An 18,074-nucleotide genomic window follows, 5' to 3' on the forward strand; every position below is an offset into this window, starting at 1 on the left:
TTTCATTGAACGAATGTGCTAAGTTTGTTTCATTGAATCAATGGTTGAACTTTGACGTCACTGATTAAACGAATGCAGTTTGTTTCATTTAATGCCAGCGTTATGCTCGGGACATTGAAAAACGAGAGATGCTTCTATCATTGAATTAACGTGCGCAGTCATTAAATGAATGCGTGCAGTTCGTTTCGTTGAACCAATTCGTTAAACACATTGCACTGAACGAATGAGAGAAACGCCACTCATTGAATTAACAAATCCGGTTTTGTTTCATTGAATGAATGTGTGCAGTTTGTTTCAATGAATCAATGCGTGGAACTGATGGCATTGAATGAATGAGAGAACCGTGAATGAGAGAATTAAAGCGTGCAGTATGTTTTGTTTAATCAATCGTGGGCCGTATTTTCCTTTGAATGAATGCGTGAAGTCTGTTTCATTGAATGAATGGCAAAAGCTCTACTCATTGGAATAGCAAATGCAGTTTGTTTCATTGAACGATTGCATCCAGTTGAATTTAATGAGTAAATAGATGAGTTAAATTTGTAACATCGAATCAATGAGTAACGTTTAAACTATTGAATCAATGATTAAAATCTGATTCATTGAATGAAAGCTTTAAGCTCGAGACATTACATAAATGAGAGAAGCTCCTATCATTGAATTAACATGTGCGGTCTGTTTCATTGAATGCACTTTGGCTCATTGAATCAGTGCTGAAACTGATGCCACAGACTGAATGAGGGAAGCTCTACTCATTTAATCAAAAAGTGCATTTTGGTTCATTGAATGAATGAGTTACGGTTGAAACACTGAATGAATGAGAGAAGCTATACTCATGGAATTTGCACATGCAGTGTGTTTCAATTAAAGGAAAGATTGCAGTTGGTTTCACTAAATAAATGAGTTGTTTTTTAATTGAATCTATGAATAATGTTTGATACATTGAATAAATGATTGAAGTTTGATTCAATGATTGAATGAATGCACGTTGTTTCATTGAATGTAAGCGTTATACTCGGGACATTGAATAAACATGTGCAGTCCGTTTCATTCAAAGAATGCATGCAGTTTGTATCTTTGAATGAATGCGTTCAATTTGGTTGATTCAAAGAACAGAAAAAGCCCTACTCGTCGAATGAACACGTGTAGTGTCTTACGGTGAATGAATGTGTGCAGTTTGATTCATGAAGGAATGAAAACAGTTGTTATCTCTAAAAAAAAGCTGCGTTTTGTTTATATTGTTGCATGAATGTATAACGTTTGATTCATTGATTCAATGATTGAAGGTTTATTAAACTCGGGACTCTGAATAAATGAGATTGAATAAATGAGAGATGCTCCTATTAACATGTGCGGTCTGTTTCATTGAATGCACATTATTTCATTAAATCAATGCGTGAAACGGATGCCACAGACTGAATGAGGGAAGCTCCTTCATTTAATTAATAAGTACAGTTTGGTTCATTGATTGAACGAGTTAAGCTTGAAACATTGAATGGATGAAAGAAGCTATACTCATGGAATTAACACGTACACTGTGTTGCATTGAATGAATTAGTGCAGTTGGTTTCACTAAATAAATGAGTTCAATGTGGTTCATTAAATGAATAGTCAAAGCTCCACTCATTGGATTAGCACGTGCAGTGTGTTACTTTGAAAGAATGTGTGCAGTTTGATTCATTGAATGAATTGCAAAAGTTCTACCCATTGGATGAGCACGTGCAGTGTATTTCATTGAACGAATGTGCTAAGTTTGTTTCATTGAATCAATGGTTGAACTTTGACGTCACTGATTAAACGAATGCAGTTTGTTTCATTTAATGCCAGCGTTATGCTCGGGACATTGAAAAACGAGAGATGCTTCTATCATTGAATTAACGTGCGCAGTCATTAAATGAATGCGTGCAGTTCGTTTCGTTGAACCAATTCGTTAAACACATTGCACTGAACGAATGAGAGAAACGCCACTCATTGAATTAACAAATCCGGTTTTGTTTCATTGAATGAATGTGTGCAGTTTGTTTCAATGAATCAATGCGTGGAACTGATGGCATTGAATGAATGAGAGAACCGTGAATGAGAGAATTAAAGCGTGCAGTATGTTTTGTTTAATCAATCGTGGGCCGTATTTTCCTTTGAATGAATGCGTGAAGTCTGTTTCATTGAATGAATGGCAAAAGCTCTACTCATTGGAATAGCAAATGCAGTTTGTTTCATTGAACGATTGCATCCAGTTGAATTTAATGAGTAAATAGATGAGTTAAATTTGTAACATCGAATCAATGAGTAACGTTTAAACTATTGAATCAATGATTAAAATCTGATTCATTGAATGAAAGCTTTAAGCTCGAGACATTACATAAATGAGAGAAGCTCCTATCATTGAATTAACATGTGCGGTCTGTTTCATTGAATGCACTTTGATTCATTGAATCAATGTTCGAAACTGATGCATTAAATACTTCATTTAATTAATAAGTACAGTTTGGTTCATTGAATGAGTTAAGTTTTTTCATGGAATCTATGAATACCGTTGGATACATTGAATAAATGATTGACGTTTGATTCAATGATTGAATAATTACACGTCGTTTCATTGAATGGAAGCGTTATCCTTGTGACATTAAATTAACATGTGCAGTCCGTTTCATTCAATGAATGCATGCAGTTTGTTTCTTTGAATGAATGCGTTCAATATGGTTGACTAAAAGAACAGAAAAAGCTCTACTCGTTGAATGAGCACGAGTAGTGTGTTACATCTGCAGTTTGATTCAGTTAGGAAATGAAAACAGTTGTAATCTCTAAAAAAGCTGCGTTATGTTTACATTATTGCACGAATGAGGAGAGCTTTTCCTATTCATTTAATGAACCACATTGAACGCATTCATTCATAGAATCAAACTGCATGCATTCATTGAATGAAACAGGCTACACGTTCATTCAATATCCCGAGCATAATGTGCATTCAATCAATCATTGGAACCTCATTTATTTATTGAATCCAAAAGCTTTCTTTTGTTCAATGAATCAAACTGCTCTCATTTATTCAATGTAACACAGTGTACGTGTTAATTCCATGAGTATAGCTTCTTTCATTCATTCAATGTTTCAAGCTTAATTCATTCATTCAATGAACCAAACTTATTAATTAAATGAAGGAGCTTCCCTCATTCAGTCGGTGGCATCAGTTTCACGCATTAATTCAATGAAATAATGTGCATTCAATGAAACAGACCGCTAATGTTAATTCAATGATGGGAGCATCTCTCATTTATTCAATCTCATTTTATCAGAGTCCCGAGTTTAACACTTTTATTCAATGAAACAACGAGCATATTCATCCAATCATTGAATCAATCTTCAATCATTGACTGAATGAATCAAACGTTATACATTCATGCAACCATATAATCCAACGAGTAGAGCTTTTTCTATTCATTTAATGAACCACATTGAACGCATTCATTCATAGAATCAAACTGCATGCATTCATTGAGTGAAACAGGCTACACGTTCATTCAATATCCCGAGCATAACGTTAAATTCAATGAAACAACGCGCTTTCATTCAATCATTGAACAAAACTTCAATTATTCATTCAATGAATCAATTGTTATTCATCGATTCAACAAATAAAAACACACACATTTAAACACAAAAAAAACAGGCACATACAAACGACACACACACAAAAAAACACACGCACATAACACGCAAAAACACACACGCAAAAACAAACACACAAATAAAATACAGACAAACACACAAACAATCTCACACACAAACAAAACACACAAAAAAAGTACACAAAAACACAGAAAAACACACACAAAAACACACACAAAAAAAGCCCGAAAAAGACAAATAGACACAAAAAAAAGACACACACAAATGCACACACACACAAAAAGACACACACAAACACACAAAAACACACACATAATAAAAACATATACTGAAAAAAGACACACACAAAAACACACACATCAACACACACACAAAAACATACACAAACATAAATAACACACACACAAAACAAACAAAAACAAAAACACACACAGCAAACAACACGCACACAAAAACACACACACAAAACACACACACACAAAACAAAGACACACAAAAAACAGATCTGCTTTTGTGTGTGTGATTTTGCGTGTGTTTTTTGTGTGTGTGTTTTTGTGCGTGTGTTTTTTTTGTGTGTGTTTATATGTGTGTGTTTTTGTGTGTATGTGTGTGTTGTGTGGTTGTTTTTTGTGTGTATGAGTTTTTTCGTGTGAGTGTGTGCGTGTTTTTTTGGGTGTGTGTTTTTGTGTGAGTGTGGTTTTATGTGTGTGTGTTTTTTTGTGTGAGAGTTTTTGTGTGTTTTGTGTGTGTGTGCGTTATTGTGTGTCTGTGTGTATCGTGTGTGTGTTTCTGTGTGTGTTTTCGTGTATGTTGTTTTTTGTGTGTGAGTTTTTTCTGTGTGTGTGCTTTTGTATGTAGTGAATGAAACTGCACACGTTCATTCAATGAAAGAGGCTGCACTTATTAATTCAAAGAGTAGAGGTTCAATGTCTCAAGCTTAACGCATTGATTGAAACAAACAAATTGCACACGTTTAGTTCATGAAGCAACCAGCATTTGTCAATTCAATGAATACAGCTACTCTCATTCTCTTAATGTCACAAGCTTCGCACATTGTCTCAAGCAAACTGCACACATTCACTCCATGAACCAAACTGCGCTTGTTAGTTCAATCAGAGAGCTTCTCTCATTCATTCAATGTGCCAAGCTTAACGCTTTCATTCAATGAATCAAACTGCATTCATTAAATCATTGCATCAAACTACAATCATTGATTCAATGAATCACACCCTATTCATTATTTCAATGGAACAAATCTATCTCCCTCATTCAGTGAACCAAAATGCATACGTTCAATTCAATGAAACAAACTGCATTCATTGAAACATTGTATCAAACTACAATCAAACAACAATCAACTACAATTCATGTATCAAACCTTATTCCTTGTTTCAATCGAACAAACCTAACTCACTTATTTAGTGAATCCGACAACACTCGTTCATTCAATAAAACAGACTGTACATGATAATTCAATGAGTCGAGGCATTCTTAATGCATTCATTCAATCAAACAAATTGCACGCATTTAGTACATGAAGCAAACTGCGTTTGTCAATTCCATGAATCCAGCTACTCTTAATCTCTCAATGTCACAAGCTTCGCACATTGTCTCAATCAAACTGCACACATTCACTTCATGAACCAAACTGCACGTGTTAATTTAATGAGAGACCTCCTCCCATTCATTCAATGTGCCAAGCTTAACGCTTTCATTCAATGAAAAAAACTGCTTTCAATGAATCATTGCAACAAACTACAATCATTGATTCAATGAATCAAACTTTATTCCTTGTTTCAATCGAACTAACCTAACTCCCTTGTTTAGTGAATCCTACTACACTCGTTCATTCAATGAAACAGACTGCACATGACAATTCAATGAGTAGATAATTCAATGATGCAAAAAAACAAAAGCACACGTTTAGTTTATGAAGCAAACTGCATTTGTCAATTCAATGAATACAGCTACTCGTTCATTCAATGTCACAAGCTTCACACATTGTCTCAATCGAACTGCACACATTCACTCCATGAACCAAACTGCACGTCTTAATTCAATGAGAGAGCTTCTCTCATTCCTTCAATGTGCCAAGTTTCACGCTTTCATTCAATCAAAAATACTGCTTTCATCGAATCATTGAATCAAACTACAGTCAATGAATCAATGGAACAAATCTATCTCCCTTATTTAGTGAACCAAAATGCCTACGTTCATTCAATGAAACAAACTGCATTCATTGATCATTGAATCAATCTTTAATGATTGGTTCAATAAATCAAACGTTATTCAATGTTTCAATTTAACAAACTTAACACGCTTCTTAAGTGAATGAGAATGCACACGTTCATTCAATGAAAGAGGCTGCACTTGTCAATTCAACGAGTAGAGGTTCTTTAAAGCGTTCCATGCCTCAAACTTAACGCATTGATTCAAACAAACATATTGCACACATTTAGTTCATGAATCAAACTGCACTTGTCAATACAATGAATGCAGCTACTCATTCATTCAATGTCACAAGCTTCACACATTGTCTCAATCAAACAGCACACATTCACTCCATGAAACATACTGCACGTGTTAATTCAATGAGTGTAGATTCTCTCATTCATTCAATGTGTCAAGATTCACGCTTTCATTCAAGGAAACAAACTGCATTCGTTGAATCATTGAAACAATCTTTAATGATTGGTTCAATGAATCAAACGTTAATCAATGTTTCCATGAAACAAACAACACGATTATTTAGTGAATGAAACTGCACACGTTCATTCAATGAAAGAGTCTGCACTTGTCAATTCAAAGAGTAGACGTTCTCCCTTTCGATCTATGCCTCATGCTTAATGGATTCATTCAATCCACAAATCGCACACATTTAGTTCATGGATCAAACAACATTTGTCAAATCAATGAATACAGCTAATCTCATTCTCTCAATGTCACAAACTTCGCACCTTCTCTCAATCAAACTGCACACATTCACTAAATGAACCAAACTGCACGTGCTAGTTCAATCAGAGAGCTTCTTTCATTCCTTTATTGTGCCAAGCTTAACGCTTCCATTCAATGAAACATACTGCATTCATTGAATCAAACTACAATCATTGATTCAATGAATCACACTGTATTCTTTATTTCAATGGAACAAATCTATCTCCCATATTTAGTGAACCAAAATGCATACGTTCATTCAATGAAACAAACTGCATTCATTGAATCATTGTATCAAACTACAATCAAACTACAATCAAACTACAATCAATTAATCAAACCTTATTCCTTGTTTCAATCGAACAAACCTAACTCAGTTATTTAGTGAATCCTACTACACTCGTTTATTCAATGAAATAGAGTGCATATGATAATTCAATGAGTAGAGGTACTCTTAATACATTGTTTCAATCAAACAAATTGCGCACATTTAGTTCGTGAAGTAATCTGCATTTGTCAATTCAATGAATACAGCTATTCGTTCATTCAATGTCATAAGCTTCACACATTGTCTCAATCAAACAGCACACAATCACAATGATTAAAGTCTGAATCAATGATTGAATGAATGCAGTTTGTTTCATTGAATGAAAGCGTTAAGCGTTATGACATTGAATAAATAAGAGAAGATCCTATTATTGAATTAATCTGTGCGGTCTGTTTCATTGAATCAATGTGCAAAACTGATGCCACAGACTGAATGAGGGAAGCTCCTTCATTTAATTAAGTACAGTTTGGTTCATTGAATGAATGAGTAAAGCTTGAAACATTGAATGAATGAAAGAAGCTATACTCATGGAATTAACACGTGCACTGAGTTACATTGAATGAATGAGTGCAGTTTGATTCATTGAACGAACGAAAGCAGTTGGATTCACTGAATAAATGAGTTTCCTTCATTGAATCCATGAATAACGTTTGATTAATTGAATAAATGATAGAAGTTTGATTCAATGATTGAATGAATGCACGTTGTTTCATTGAATTGAATCAAGTAGATTGGATGCGGTAGTGTTTGCCAGTGTGTCAAGGAAGCTTTTCTAACTCAGTATGTAGATTGTCCGACCAGAGGGGAGGCTATATTGGATTTGGTACTCGGTAATGAACCGGGACAAGTGATGGGATTGTTATTGGGTGAACATTTTTGTGGTCGTAACCACAATTCTGTTACTTTCACCTTGGTTATGGAGAGAGATGGGTGCATGCAACAGGGTAGGTTTTACAATTGGGGGAAAGGTAATTACGATGCTGTAAGACAGGATCTGAGTAGCATAAGTTGGGAGCATAGGCTGTCAGGGAAGGATGTCGTGGAAATGTGGAACTTTTTCAAGGAACAGATACGACGTGTCCTTGATATGTATGTACCTGTCAGGTAGGAACGAACTGGTTGCGTGAGGGAACCTTGTTTGACGAGAGAGTTTGAATGTCTTGTAAAGAGGAAGAAGGAGGCTTACATAAGATTGAGGAAACAGGGTTCAGGCAGAGCAGTAGAGTGATACAGGATTGCCAGAAGGGACCTGAAGCTAAGAGAGGGCATGAAAAATCTTTGCCGGATAGGATCAAGGATAACCCAAAGGCATTTGATGCGTACGTGAGAAACATGAGAATGACGAGAACGAGGGTAGGAAGTCGGAAGAGATAGGAGAGGTCTTGAATGAGTACTTTTCTTCAGTATTTACGAGCGAGAGTGACCGTATTGTTGAAGAGGAGAGTGTGAAACGGACTGGTAAGCTAGAGGAGATACTTGTGAGGAAGGAAGATGTGTTGGACATTATGAACAACTTGAGGATAGACAAGCCCCCGGGCCTGACGGGATATATCCTAGGATTATGTGGGAAGCAAGAGATGAAACTGCAGAACCGTTGGCAATGATCTTTTCGCCTTCACTGTCAACGGGGGTGGAACCAGGGGACTGGTGAATGTTGTGCCCTTGTTCAAAAAAGGGAATAGGGATAACCCCGAGGATTACAGGCCAGTTAGTCTTACTTCGGTGGTAGGCAAAGTAATGGAAAGGGTACTGAGGGATAGGATTTATGAGTATCTAGAAAGACACTGCCTGATTAGGGACAGCCAGCACGGATTTGTGAAGGGTAGGTCTTGCCTTACAATTCTTTGAGGAGATGACCAAGCATGTGGCTTAGGGTAGTGCAGTGGATGTAGTATACATGGATTTTAGTAAGGCATTTGATAAGGTTCCCCATGGTAGGCTTGTGCAGAAAGTCAGGAGGCATGGGATAGAGAGAAATTTGGCCAATTGGATAGAAAACTGGCTAACCGGTCGAAGTCAGAGAGTGGTGGTAGATGGCAAATATTCAGCCTGGAGCCCAGTTACAAGTAGAGTTCCGCAGGGATCAGTTCTGGGTCCTCTGCTGTTTGTAATTTTTATTAATGACTTGGATGAGGGAGTCGAATTTGTAAATTTGCAGATGATACGAAGATTGGTGGAGTTGTGGATCGTGAAGTGGGCTGTTGTCGGCTGCAAAGGGACTTAGATATGATGCAGAGCTGGGCTGGGGAGTGGCAGATGGAGGTTGCCAAGTGTGAGGTTGTCCATTTTGGAAAGACAAATAAGAATGTGGAATACAGGGTTAACAGGAGGAACAGAGAGATCTTGGGATCTTTGAAGGATTGAACACCGTTAGAATCACTAAAAAACTGCGTTAACTTTGTATGATGGCAGGAATGTACAACGTTTAACTCATTGAATCAATGAATGAAGGTTGATTCCATGATTGAAAGAATCTGCTCATTGTTTCATTGAATTAAAGCGTTTAACTCGAGACAGTGAATAAATGAGAGAAGCTCCTATCATTGAATTAACATGTGCGGTCTGTTTCATTGAATGCACTTTGGCTCATTGAATCAGTGCTGAAACTGATGCCACAGACTGAATGAGGGAAGCTCTACTCATTTAATCAAAAAGTGCAGTTTGGTTCATTGAATGAATGAGTTACGGTTGAAACACTGAATGAATGAGAGAAGCTATACTCATGGAATTTGCACATGCAGTGTGTTTCAATTAAAGGAAAGATTGCAGTTGGTTTCACTAAATAAATGAGTTGTTTTTAAATTGAATCTATGAATAACGTTTGATACATTGAATAAATGATTGAAGTTTGATTCAATGATTGAATGAATGCACGTTGTTTCATTGAATGTAAGCGTTATACTCGGGACATTGAATAAACATGTGCAGTCCGTTTCATTCAAAGAATGCATGCAGTTTGTATCTTTGAATGACTGCGTTCAATTTGGTTGATTCAAAGAACAGAAAAAGCCCTACTCGTCGAATGAACACGTGTAGTGTCTTACGTTGAATGAATGTGTGCAGTTTGATTCATGAAGGAATGAAAACAGTTGTTATCTCTAAAAAAAAAGCTGCGTTTTGTTTATATTGTTGCATGAATGTATAACGTTTGATTCATTGATTCAATGATTGAAGGTTTATTAAACTCGGGACTCTGAATAAATGAGATTGAATAAATGAGAGATGCTCCTATTAACATGTGCGGTCTGTTTCATTGAATGCACATTATTTCATTAAATCAATGCGTGAAACGGATGCCACAGACTGAATGAGGGAAGCTCCTTCATTTAATTAATAAGTACAGTTTGGTTCATTGATTGAACGAGTTAAGCTTGAAACATTGAATGGATGAAAGAAGCTATACTCATGGAATTAACACGTACACTGTGTTGCATTGAATGAATTAGTGCAGTTGGTTTCACTAAATAAATGAGTTCAATGTGGTTCATTAAATGAATAGTCAAAGCTCCACTCATTGGATTAGCACGTGCAGTGTGTTACTTTGAAAGAATGTGTGCAGTTTGATTCATTGAATGAATTGCAAAAGTTCTACCCATTGGATGAGCACGTGCAGTGTATTTCATTGAACGAATGTGCTAAGTTTGTTTCATTGAATCAATGGTTGAACTTTGACGTCACTGATTAAACGAATGCAGTTTGTTTCATTTAATGCCAGCGTTATGCTCGGGACATTGAAAAACGAGAGATGCTTCTATCATTGAATTAACGTGCGCAGTCATTAAATGAATGCGTGCAGTTCGTTTCGTTGAACCAATTCGTTAAACACATTGCACTGAACGAATGAGAGAAACGCCACTCATTGAATTAACAAATCCGGTTTTGTTTCATTGAATGAATGTGTGCAGTTTGTTTCAATGAATCAATGCGTGGAACTGATGGCATTGAATGAATGAGAGAACCGTGAATGAGAGAATTAAAGCGTGCAGTATGTTTTGTTTAATCAATCGTGGGCCGTATTTTCCTTTGAATGAATGCGTGAAGTCTGTTTCATTGAATGAATGGCAAAAGCTCTACTCATTGGAATAGCAAATGCAGTTTGTTTCATTGAACGATTGCATCCAGTTGAATTTAATGAGTAAATAGATGAGTTAAATTTGTAACATCGAATCAATGAGTAACGTTTAAACTATTGAATCAATGATTAAAATCTGATTCATTGAATGAAAGCTTTAAGCTCGAGACATTACATAAATGAGAGAAGCTCCTATCATTGAATTAACATGTGCGGTCTGTTTCATTGAATGCACTTTGGCTCATTGAATCAGTGCTGAAACTGATGCCACAGACTGAATGAGGGAAGCTCTACTCATTTAATCAAAAAGTGCATTTTGGTTCATTGAATGAATGAGTTACGGTTGAAACACTGAATGAATGAGAGAAGCTATACTCATGGAATTTGCACATGCAGTGTGTTTCAATTAAAGGAAAGATTGCAGTTGGTTTCACTAAATAAATGAGTTGTTTTTTAATTGAATCTATGAATAATGTTTGATACATTGAATAAATGATTGAAGTTTGATTCAATGATTGAATGAATGCACGTTGTTTCATTGAATGTAAGCGTTATACTCGGGACATTGAATAAACATGTGCAGTCCGTTTCATTCAAAGAATGCATGCAGTTTGTATCTTTGAATGAATGCGTTCAATTTGGTTGATTCAAAGAACAGAAAAAGCCCTACTCGTCGAATGAACACGTGTAGTGTCTTACGTTGAATGAATGTGTGCAGTTTGATTCATGAAGGAATGAAAACAGTTGTTATCTCTAAAAAAAAGCTGCGTTTTGTTTACATTGTTGCATGAATGTATAACGTTTGATTCATTGATTCAATGATTGAAGGTTTATTAAACTCGGGACTCTGAATAAATGAGATTGAATAAATGAGAGATGCTCCTATTAACATGTGCGGTCTGTTTCATTGAATGCACATTATTTCATTAAATCAATGCGTGAAACGGATGCCACAGACTGAATGAGGGAAGCTCCTTCATTTAATTAATAAGTACAGTTTGGTTCATTGATTGAACGAGTTAAGCTTGAAACATTGAATGGATGAAAGAAGCTATACTCATGGAATTAACACGTACACTGTGTTGCATTGAATGAATTAGTGCAGTTGGTTTCACTAAATAAATGAGTTCAATGTGGTTCATTAAATGAATAGTCAAAGCTCCACTCATTGGATTAGCACGTGCAGTGTGTTACTTTGAAAGAATGTGTGCAGTTTGATTCATTGAATGAATTGCAAAAGTTCTACCCATTGGATGAGCACGTGCAGTGTATTTCATTGAACGAATGTGCTAAGTTTGTTTCATTGAATCAATGGTTGAACTTTGACGTCACTGATTAAACGAATGCAGTTTGTTTCATTTAATGCCAGCGTTATGCTCGGGACATTGAAAAACGAGAGATGCTTCTATCATTGAATTAACGTGCGCAGTCATTAAATGAATGCGTGCAGTTCGTTTCGTTGAACCAATTCGTTAAACACATTGCACTGAACGAATGAGAGAAACGCCACTCATTGAATTAACAAATCCGGTTTTGTTTCATTGAATGAATGTGTGCAGTTTGTTTCAATGAATCAATGCGTGGAACTGATGGCATTGAATGAATGAGAGAACCGTGAATGAGAGAATTAAAGCGTGCAGTATGTTTTGTTTAATCAATCGTGGGCCGTATTTTCCTTTGAATGAATGCGTGAAGTCTGTTTCATTGAATGAATGGCAAAAGCTCTACTCATTGGAATAGCAAATGCAGTTTGTTTCATTGAACGATTGCATCCAGTTGAATTTAATGAGTAAATAGATGAGTTAAATTTGTAACATCGAATCAATGAGTAACGTTTAAACTATTGAATCAATGATTAAAATCTGATTCATTGAATGAAAGCTTTAAGCTCGAGACATTACATAAATGAGAGAAGCTCCTATCATTGAATTAACATGTGCGGTCTGTTTCATTGAATGCACTTTGATTCATTGAATCAATGTGCGAAACTGATGCATTAAATACTTCATTTAATTAATAAGTACAGTTTGGTTCATTGAATGAGTTAAGTTTTTTCATGGAATCTATGAATACCGTTGGATACATTGAATAAATGATTGACGTTTGATTCAATGATTGAATAATTGCACGTCGTTTCATTGAATGGAAGCGTTATCCTTGTGACATTAAATTAACATGTGCAGTCCGTTTCATTCAATGAATGCATGCAGTTTGTTTCTTTGAATGAATGCGTTCAATATGGTTGACGAAAAGAACAGAAAAAGCTCTACTCGTTGAATGAGCACGAGTAGTGTGTTACATCTGCAGTTTGATTCAGTTAGGAAATGAAAACAGTTGTAATCTCTAAAAAAGCTGCGTTATGTTTACATTATTGCACGAATGAGGAGAGCTTTTCCTATTCATTTAATGAACCACATTGAATGCATTCATTCAAAGAAAGAAATTGCATGCATTCATTGAATTAAACAGACTGCACATGTTAATTCAATATCCCGAACATAACGCTTTCAATCAATGAAACAACGTGCATTCATTCAATCATTGAATCAAACTTCAGTCATTGATTCAATGAGTCAAACGTTATACATTCATGCAATCATACAAAGTAAACACAGTTTTTAGTGATTCCAAAGATTCAATCTGCACACATTCATTCAATGTAACACATGACACGTGCTAATCCATCGAGTAGAGCTTTTCTTTTTCATTTAATGAACCACATTGAACGCATTCATTCATAGAATCAAACTGCATGCATTCATTGAATGAAGCAGGCTACACGTTCATTCAATATCCCGAGCATAACGTGCATTCAATCAATCATTGGAACCTCATTTATTTATTGAATCCAAAAGCTTTCTTTTGTTCAATGAATCAAACTGCTCTCATTTATTCAATGTAACACAGTGTACGTGTTAATTCCATGAGTACAGCTTCTTTCATTCATTCAATGTTTCAAGCTTAACTCAGTCATTCAATGAACCAAACTGTACTTCTAATTAAATGAAGGAGCTTCCTTCATTCAGTCTGTGGCATCAGATTCGCACATTGTTTCAATCAAACAAAGTGCATTCAATGAAACAGACCACACAGACCACGCATTCATTCAATGATAGGAGCGTCTCTCATTTATTCAATGTCTCGAGCTTAACGCTTTCATTCAATAAAACAATCATTGAATCTGACTTTAATCATTGGTTCAATAGTTTAAACGTTACTCATTGATTCGATGTTACAATTTTAACTCATCTATTTACTCATTAAATTCAACTGCATGCAATCATTCAATGAAACAAACTGCATTTACTATTTCAATCAGTAGGGCTTTTCCAATTCATTCACTGAAACAGACTTCACGCATTCATTCAAACTAAAAAACGGCCCACGTTGATTCAATAAAACAGACTGCAAGCTTTAATTCTCTCGTTCACGCTTCTCTCATTCATTCAATGCCATCAGTTCCACGTATTGATTCATTGAAACAAACTGCACACGTTTATTCAATGTAATTCAATGAGGAGCGTTTCTCTCATTCGTTCAGTGCCTTTGAGTTTAGCGAATTGATTCAACGAAATGAACTGCGCGCATTCATTTATTGACTGTGCATGTTAATTCAATGATAGGAGCTTCTCTCGTTTATTCAATGTCTCGAGCTTAACGCTTTCATTCAATAAAATAAAATCATTAAATCTGACTTTAATCATTGATTCAATAGTTTAAACGTTACTCATCGATGCGATGTTACAAATTTAACTCATCTATTTACTCATTAAATTCAACTGCATGCAATCATTCAATGAAACAAACTGCATTTGCTATTCCAATGAGTAGAGCTTTTGCCATTCATTCACTGAAACAGAGTATCAAACGGCCCACATTGATTCAACAAAACAGACAGCACGCTTTAATTCTCTCATTCACGCTTCTCTCATTCATTCAATGCCATCAGTTCCACGTATTGATTCATTGAAACAACCTGCACACATTCATTCAATGTCAGACACTACACGTGCTCATCCAACGATTAGAGCTTTTTCTGTTCTTTCAATCAACCACATCGAATGCATTCATTCAAAGAAACAAACCGCATGCATTCATTGAATGAAACGGACTGCATTCAATATTCCGTGAATAACGCTTACATTCAATAAAACAATCATTGAATCTGACTTTAATCATTGGTTCAATAGTTTAAACGTTACTCATTGATTCAATGTTACAAACTTAACTCATCTCTTTACTCATTAAATTCATCTACATGTAATCATTCATTCACGTGCATTCATTCAATTGTTCAATCAAACCTCAATCATTTATTCAATGAATCAAACGTTATTCATCGATTCAATGAAGGAAATTGAATCCAACTGCAGTCATTCGTTCAATGAATCAAACTGCGCGCTCATTCATTCAATATAACACAGTGCACGTGTTAAATCCATGTGTATAGCTTCTTTCATTCATTCAATGTTTCAATGTTTCAATGAAACAAACTTAATGTGCTTATGTAGTGAATGAAACTGCACGCGTTCATTCAATGAAAGAGGCTGCACTTATTAATTCAAAGAGTAGAGGTTCAATGTCTCAAGCTTAACGCATTGATTGAAACAAACAAATTGCACACGTTTAGTTCATGAAGCAACCAGCATTTGTCAATTCAATGAATACAGCTACTCTCATTCTCTTAATGTCACAAGCTTCGCACATTGTCTCAAGCAAACTGCACACATTCACTCCATGAACCAAACTGCGCTTGTTTGTTCAATCAGAGAGCTTCTCTCATTCATTCAATGAATCAAACTGCATTCATTAAATCATTGCATCAAACATTCATTTATTGACTGTGCACGTTAATTCAATGATAGGAGCTTCTCTCGTTTATTCAATGTCTCGAGCTTAACGCTTTCATTCAATAAAATAAAATCATTAAATCAGACTTTAATCATTGATTCAATAGTTTAAACGTTACTCATCGATGCGATGTTACAAATTTAACTCATCTATTTACTCATTAAATTCAACTGCATGCAATCATTCAATGAAACAAACTGCATTTGCTATTCCAATGAGTAGAGCTTTTGCCATTCATTCACTGAAACAGACGTCACGCATTCATTCAAAGTATCAAACGGCCCACATTGATTCAACAAAACAGACAGCTTCTCATTCACGCTTCTCTCATTCATTCAATGCCATCAGTTCCACGTATTGATTCATTGAAACAACCTGCACACATTCATTCAATGTCAGACACTACACGTGCTCATCCAACGATTAGAGCTTTTTCTGTTCTTTCAAACAACCACATCGAATGCATTCATTCAAAGAAACAAACCGCATGCATTCATTGAATGAAACGGACTGCATTCAATATTCCGTGAATAACGCTTACATTCAATAAAACAATCATTGAATCTGACTTTAATCATTGGTTCAATAGTTTAAACGTTACTCATTGATTCGATGTTACAAACTTAACTCATCTCTTTACTCATTAAATTCATCTACATGTAATCATTCATTCACGTGCATTCATTCAATTGTTCAATCAAACCTCAATCATTTATTCAATGAATCAAACGTTATTCATCGATTCAATGAAGGAAATTGAATCCAACTGCAGTCATTCGTTCAATGAATCAAACTGCGCGCTCATTCATTCAATATAACACAGTGCACGTGTTAAATCCATGTGTATAGCTTCTTTCATTCATTCAATGTTTCAATGTTTCAATGAAACAAACTTAATGTGCTTATGTAGTGAATGAAACTGCACGCGTTCATTCAATGAAAGAGGCTGCACTTATTAATTCAAAGAGTAGAGGTTCAATGTCTCAAGCTTAACGCATTGATTGAAACAAACAAATTGCACACGTTTAGTTCATGAAGCACCCAGCATTTGTCAATTCAATGAATACAGCTACTCTCATTCTCTTAATGTCACAAGCTTCGCACATTGCCTCAAGCAAACTGCACACATTCACTCCATGAAACATACGGCACGTGTTAATTCAATGAGTGTAGATTCTCTCATTCATTCAATGTGTCAAGATTCACGCTTTCATTCAAGGAAACAAACTGCATTCGTTGAATCATTGAAACAATCTTTAATGATTGGTTCAATGAATCAAACGTTAATCAATGTTTCAATGAAACAAACAACACGATTATTTAGTGAATGAAACTGCACACGTTCATTCAATGAAAGAGTCTGCACTTGTCAATTCAAAGAGTAGACGTACTCCCTTTCGATCTATGCCTCAAGCTTAATGGATTCATTCAATCAACAAATCGCACACATTTAGTTCATGGATCAAACAACATTTGTCAAATCAATGAATACAGCTAATCTCATTCTCTCAATGTCACAAACTTCGCACCTTCTCTCAATCAAACTGCACACATTCACTAAATGAACCAAACTGCACGTGCTAGTTCAATCAGAGAGCTTCTTTCATTCCTTCATTGTGCCAAGCTTAACGCTTTCATTCAATGAAACATACTGCATTCATTGAATCAAACTACAATCATTGATTCAATGAATCACACTGTATTCTTTATTTCAATGCTTATGAGCTATACTCATGGAATTTGCACATGCAGTGTGTTTCAATTAAAGGAAAGAATGCAGTTGGTTTCACTAAATAAATGAGTTGTTTTTAAATTGAATCTATGAATAACGTTTGATACATTGAATAAATGATTGAAGTTTGATTCAATGATTGAATGAATGCACGTTGTTTCATTGAATGTAAGCGTTATACTCGGGACATTGAATAAACATGTGCAGTCCGTTTCATTCAAAGAATGCATGCAGTTTGTTTCTTTGAATGAATGCGTTCAATTTGGTTGATTAAAAGAACAGAAAAAGCCCTACTCGTTGAATGAACACGTGTAGTGTCTTACGTTGAATGAATGTGTGCAGTTTGATTCATGAAGGAATGAAAACAGTTGTTATCTCTAAAAAAAAAGCTGCGTTTTGTTTACATTGTTGCATGAATGTATAACGTTTGATTCATTGATTCAATGATTGAAGGTTTATTAAACTCGGGACTCTGAATAAATGAGATTGAATAAATGAGAGATGCTCCTATTAACATGTGCGGTCTGTTTCAT

This window comes from Chiloscyllium plagiosum, unplaced genomic scaffold (genome assembly GCF_037043375.1).
Source record: "Chiloscyllium plagiosum isolate Xiang-an unplaced genomic scaffold, Cpla_swu_hap1 HiC_scaffold_26, whole genome shotgun sequence".
In the NCBI taxonomy this organism is placed as follows: domain Eukaryota; kingdom Metazoa; phylum Chordata; class Chondrichthyes; order Orectolobiformes; family Hemiscylliidae; genus Chiloscyllium; species Chiloscyllium plagiosum.